The sequence below is a fragment of the Triticum urartu genome, chromosome 6A (genome assembly GCF_056163025.1).
Source record: "Triticum urartu cultivar PI428250 chromosome 6A, HENAU_Tu73, whole genome shotgun sequence".
Classification (NCBI taxonomy): Eukaryota; Viridiplantae; Streptophyta; class Magnoliopsida; order Poales; family Poaceae; genus Triticum; species Triticum urartu.
In genome coordinates this window covers 193,964,660-193,971,732 of record NC_141878.1, presented here as the reverse complement: position 1 = coordinate 193,971,732, position 7,073 = coordinate 193,964,660, and positions in this window count along the sequence as shown.

Sequence of the window (7,073 nt, the reverse complement as noted above, 5' to 3'; positions counted from 1 at the left end):
ATGAAACTCCAATGGCGCAACAGGTATGTTTTAAACCTATTTCTTTAACTAGATTGTTGTTCTAATTTCTTGCTCTATGTTGATTTTAGTTTCAGATGTATAAACAGTTATGTTCTCATGTGATGCACATTACAAGTGTTGCCAATGTTGTGTAGTTTCTCACACTTATATTCTATCTATGCTGCTGTGTCTTCAAAATATATGAGTTGAACTGTGTCTCTGTCTTGATTTGGCAACATAAACTAGAATGATATGGACAATACAGTTACCATAGTACATAGACATATGTTTGTTTCATGATGGTATCCTATCCACCATACTACTGAACCTATTTACCAAAATGAGTTTGGTATACTACATGCTAAACCTGTGATGTGTCTGCTTGTTTCTCTTGTAGTATGCGAACAGAATATTGGAGAAGAGCACCGCACTATGCAATGGCAGAGAAAGTAATGCAAATAAGGTTCAAGATAGTGAGACAACCCTGTTGGTCTCCAAGAAAGGTGATAAAAACGATCTTGTAGACAGTGAGAAAACCCCACAGTCCTGCGTTGATGTAGTGTTCGAGTTACTGGCCAGTACCGCTGGCACAAGCTCTTCGACCTCGCTGCCTGAATCACTTCGGCTTCTTCAGTCTCAGCTACAAGCTGAAAGGCATCAGTCAGCTGTGCTGCGGCAAGAAGCCGAAGGACTGAGGAAGTCCCTGCAGAATTCAGATGCATACTTTCTTGTGCAACAGCAAGCGATGGAGGATTTAAGCGCCAAACAAGAGAAAGTTAATAAGCTTGCTAAGCATCTTGCCAGCATTATGGGTACCCAGGATATTGTTTCTTGAGCTCTTCTGAAGTGGTTTCAGTTCTGGACTTGTTTTGCTGCGGCGTTTATTTGCACCGGTCGCCAACTTTGACAACCAGTGTATATGATATGCTGCTTTGTTCCCTATATTTGCACTAGTAGCGAACTTTGATGCCCAGTGGATGTAATATGTGTAATAGTCGTGATAGCCTAGCGTAAGTTGCTTGCTTATTTAGTTCCTTGTTGTCTTGTTTATTTGTTTGCTTGTAGTCAGTGCAGTTCTTTTTCCGCGGTTTGCTAGTGGCCGCAATAACCTATTTTTTAAAACTAGGCCACAATAACCATGGGCTACATATTTACTGTAGTTACCATGGGCCTCCTACGGGCCGTAGAAACAATGGGCCTTCTACGGGCCATAGCATCAATGGGACTTCTACGTGTCGTATGATTGATAGGCCAAACATGGGCCAATAACATACCGCATTATGGGCCGTAAACGGGCTAGATTTGGAATCGTCCGTTCATGGGCCGACAATAACGGGCCATCATTAATCAGACGCTATGAAAACGGCCCAACGGATTAACGGGCTGCAAACGGGCCGATTGTAACCGCAGGCTGAATTTGGCCCACAAGCAGAAAATGCCAATAACGGGCCGTAAGTAACCGAATGTTGGAAATGAGCCCAAGAATAAATGGGCCCTGAGAAGGCCGAAAGATAACACAGGTTGGAAACGGCCCAAATGAATAATGGGCCGTTAATGGGTATAAAGGGGTACATTGTTCATTGCGGGCCAGATTCACCACGGGCCGTTAATGGCCAAGAGTTACAAATGGCCTCGTATGGGCCGAAAGACATCATGATACATGGGCCAGAAGTTACAATGGGCTGGAATCATATTGGACGGCCCAAATGAATCTACTGGGCTTATTTCTGATAGGCCGTAACGGGCCGTGAGTTAGCGGGCCATAAATGGGCTATATAGGAACAGGCTTTCCGTGGGCCGGTCCGTTACCCTTTGGCCAAGTCAAACAGGCCGACCTTTTTACCGGAATGGGCCTCTGTTGGGCCATGCCACGTGTCGACGTATCATAGGCACCTCCTGTCCAATGAATGGATGGCATCTGTCCCAACGGTGAGCCAACACGTGTTTCCTCCGGCCAATGATAATTTTACACGTGGAAAATCCTCATTGGTCCGGGCTGTTAGCGGGTTATCGGATCCAAAACCAGCGGCGACCCGTTATGGTGGATGCCACGTGTCGGTTACCCTTGACGAAAGCACTTCCATGACCGCGATTTATCGTCATGGAAGTGGACACTTCCGTGATGATAATTTTGGTAATGTCATGGAACACTTCTACGACATCACAAGTTTGACTATCTTGATTCTGTCATAAAATCGTCATGGATGTACATGCATGACAGAAAACATGACCTACTGTGACAAACACGTATCATCACGGAAGTGCCTTTTTTTGTAGTGCTATCTTTCTCTGTGTCCGATTAAAACTTCATACCCATAAGTATTGTGTGAGTGTTAGCAATTGTGAAAGACTAAATGATAGTTGAGTATGTGGACTTGCTGAAAAGCTCTTATATTGACTCTTTCCGATGTTATGATAACTTGCAATTGCTTCAATGACTGAGATTATAGTTTGCTAATTTTCAATGAAGTTTCTGATTCATACTTTACATTGCGAATAGATTGTTACTTTAGCATAAGAAATCATATGACTATATATATGTTGCTATTCTAAGAATGATCATGATGCCCTCATGTCCGTATTTTTTTTATCGACACCTCTATCTCTAAACATGTGGACATATTTTTCGATATCGGCTTCCGCTTGAGGACAAGCGAGGTCTAAGCTTGGGGGAGTTGATACGTCCATTTTGCATCATGCTATCGTATTGATATTTATTGCATTATGGGCTGTTACTAAACATTATGTCACAATACTTATGGCTTTTCTCTCTTATTTTACAATGCTTACATGAAGAGGGAGAATGCCGGCAGCTGGAATTCTGGGCTGGAAAAGGAGAAAATATTAGAGACCTATTCCGCACAACTCCAAAAGTCCTGAAACTCCACTAAAGTCAGTTTTGGATTATATTAAAAATATTGGGCGAAGAAAGCACCAGAGGGGGGCCACCCACCGTCCATGAGGGTGGGGGCGCGCCCTACCCCCCTGCCTCGTGGGCCACCTGGCAGGCCTCCGATGCCCATCTTCTGGTATAAGGTGTCTTTTGCCCTAGAAAAATTAGAAGGAAGCTTTCAGGACGAAGCATCGCCGTCTCGAGGCGGAACCAATCTAGGGCTCCGGCGGAGCTGTTCTGCCGGGGAAACATCCCTCCGGGAGGGGGAAATCGTCACCATCATCATCACCATCAATCCTCTCATTGGGAGGGGGTCAATCTCCATCAACATCTTCACCAACACCATCTCCTCTCAAACCCTAGTTCATCTCTTGTATCCGATCTTTGTCTCAAAACCTCAGACTGGAACCTGTGGGTTGCTAGTAGTGTTGATTACTCCTTATAGTTGATGCTGGTTGGTTTATTTGATGGAAGATTATATGTTCATATCCTTTATGTAGATTAATACACCTCTGATTATGAACATGAATATGATTTGTGAGTAGTTACATTTGTTCCTGAGGACATTGGAGAAGTCTTGCTATAAGTAGTCATGTGAATTTGGTATTCGTTCGATATTTTGATGTGATGTATGTTGTCTTTCCTCTAGTGGTGTTATGTGAACGTCGACTACATGACACTTCACCATTGTTTGGGCCTAAGGGAAGGCATTTGGAAGTAATAAATAGATGATGGGTTGCTAGAGTGACAGAAGTTTAAACCCTAGTTTACGCGTTGCTTCATAAGGGGCTGATTTGGATCCATATGTTTCATGCTATGGTTAGGTTTACCTTAATTCTTATTTCGTAGTTGCGGATGCTTGCGAGGGGGGTTAATAATAAGTGGGATGCTTGTCCAAGGAAGGGTAGTACCCAAGCACCGGTCGACCCACATATCAAATTATCAAAGTACCGAATGCGAATCATATGAGCATGATGAAAACTAGCTTGACGATAATACCCATGTGTCCTCGGGAGCGCTTTCCTTTATATAAGAGTTTGTCCAGGCTTGTCCTTTGCTACAAAAAGGATTGGGCCACCTTGCTACACATTGTTTACTTTTGTTACTTGTTACTCGTTATGAATTACCTTATCACAAAACTATCTGTTACCGATAATTTCAGTGCTTGCAGAGAATACCTTACTGAAAACCGCTTGTCATTTCCTTCTGCTCCTCATTGGGGTTGACACTCTTACTTATCGAAAGTACTGCGATAGATCCCCTATACTTGTGGGTCATCACTCATATATTTTCTTGCGATCTACTTTTCCTTTGCATTTTTATTCAGATCTATTACCAAAAATACTTTGATGCACTTTATTTTATTTACGATCTATTATTTCAATCTACTACAAATTTCTGGCATCGTTACCCGAAAGGGATTGACAACCCCTTTAACACATCGGGTTGCGAGGTGTTGTTATGTGTGTGCAGGTGCTGTTTATGTTGTGTTGCTTGGTTCTCCTACTGGTTCAATAACCTTGGTTTCTTCACCAAGGGAAATACCTACAGTCGCTGTGCTGCATCATCCCTTCCTCTTTGGCGAAATACCGACGTAGTCCTAGAAGACAGGAGCTTTTCTGGCGCTTTAGTCAGAGAGAAATCAGTGGTAAACAGTCAAAGACTCAAACATTATATCCCAGGTACTCCCATAAATGTTGAGACCAATATAATTGATACCATAACCCCGAAGGAGTACATAAGGGACACTTTCCAGAACGTTTCAGACTCTAAAAAAGAATAGGTATGTGGTACGGTAAGTAAACCGACTCCAAAACGTTTCCAATGATAAATTTTCTCCGTTTTGGAATATTTAAAAGATTAGGAAAATTAAAAGTAGTCTGAAAGAGACATGAGGCCACCACAAGGGTGGAGGGCGCGCCCTACCCCCTGGGCGCGCCCCCCGACCTTGTGGCTACCTCTTGTGCCCTCTGGACTCCGTTTTCTTTCAGGATACTTCTTATGGTCGGTAAAAATTCATTATATAATCTCCCCGAGGTTTTGACCACCGTACCACGCAAATATCTCATGTTTTTGTTTCGAACTGTTTTTCTGACAGATCTAGATCACCATGACGTCTCCAAGTGCCCCCAGGGACAAGTTTTTTGAGAAGGTCATCAACCCCTATCTTGCGGAGGTGCCGCGACAACCTCAAGCCATTGAGATGCATGAGGGGGTGCTGCACGTCCGTGATGTTGAGGGACCAAAGAAGACCGAAAGCGTGGAGGCAAGACTCGAAGCAATGGAGCAACAAGTTTTCAAGTGTCAAGGGATGGTGGAACGCAGACTCAACGCCAACCACATGATGATCGTGGAGTTCACCAACAAGCACAACCTGGACCCCAAGAGCATTGAGGAGGCCATCTTCAGGCTTCATGAGAAAATCAAGCATCTCGAAGCCCGGATATATGACCTGCAAAACCAAAATTGTGAGTATGAATATAGATTCAAGAGGATGAGTTTGGTTGTAGATTCGAGGATCACGGAGACCCGCTCATCTTTGTATGATGGTGACCCTATGCCTTGGAAGACTGACGACAAGCCTAATTCATCAACAACTCCTTCATCACCACCTCCGAAGAAAGACATCTAATTACATGGGTATGGCACTCCCCTTGGCAACCGCCAAGCTTGGGGGAGTGCCCCGGTAACGTATCACCATCACATCTTTATCTTTATCGCTTTTCTTAGTTCAATCATTTTGGTTATATCTTGATCTAGTAGAATAAAGTTTTTTTTATGATCTAGCTTTGAGTTTTGCTTTATGTTCCCTCTATGTAATTGAGTCCGTGAGATATATAATAAAGAGTAGTTTTGAGACAAGGGCTTTGCTTTCTTGCTATGATCTTGAGGAAATTAAATAAAAGAAAGATTAAAAAGAAATAAAGAGATCATATAGTGATCATATGGAAAGTAATGACTTCACATATAAAGAGTATGATGAATAAAAGTTATTGAGAGTTGAAAAACATAGTTTTGGTCATTGTTGCAATTAATTGGAAGTGATAAAGAAAGAGAGTCCGCACATATAAATATACTATCTTGGACATCTTTTGTAATTGTGAGCACTCATTAAAATATGACATGCTAAAAAGTTGATGTTGGACAAGGAAGACAACATAATGAGTTATGTTTTCTTACATCCGAATAGAAGTTATATTGTTTTGAATCATCCAACATGTTGAGCTTGCCTTTCCCCCTCATACTTGCCAAATTCTTTGCACCAAGTGGAGATACTACTTGTGCTTCCGAATATCCCTAAACCTAGTTTTGCCATGAGAGTCCACCATACCTACCTATGGATTGAGTAAGATCCTTCAAGTAAGTTGTCCTCGATGCAAGCAATAAAAATTGCTCTCTGTAAATATGTATGATCTATTAGTGTGAAGAAAATAAGTTTTATACGAACTTGTGATATGAAAGAAATAAAAGCGACGGACTGCATAATAAAGGTCCTCATCACAAGTGGCAATATAAAGTGACGTTCGTTTGCATTAAGTTTTTGTGAATCGAACCATAAAAGCGCATGACAACCTCTGCTTCCCTCTGCGAAGGGCCTATCTTTTACTTTTATCTTCTACCCTTATACAAGAGTCATGGTGATAATCACCCTTCCTTTTTACACCTTTTCTTTTGGCAAGCTCTATGTGTCGGAGAGATCTGGATATATAGGACTCATTTTCTATACTCTTGCGAGTATGTACTCTCATCTTCAATATACCTCGTATATGCATTGATTATACCCCCTTATCATTCTCAATATACTTCATTAAATATTCTAAGATACCTCAATACGAGTTTTGTTGAAAAAATATCATCTGCGACCTACTTTTTGTAATATACATTTTTCACGTAAAACAAATCAGTATATACGTAAACCTTTAAAAATATGAGGCACACCATGATTTTTTTCATGAAATCTATTTTAGGGTATCTAGTAATTATTAATAAAGTATATTAAAAATAATAATGATATATAAAAGATTCATCTATGTGGTATATGAGGAGCGAGAATACCTACTCCCATGAGTACACAACCATTTTTCTATATATATATATAGTGTTACTATTCATCATTCAGGGGGCAGAATAAGTTATTCTTCATCCGAGGTAATCTTACGATCATTTCAGAATTAAATTA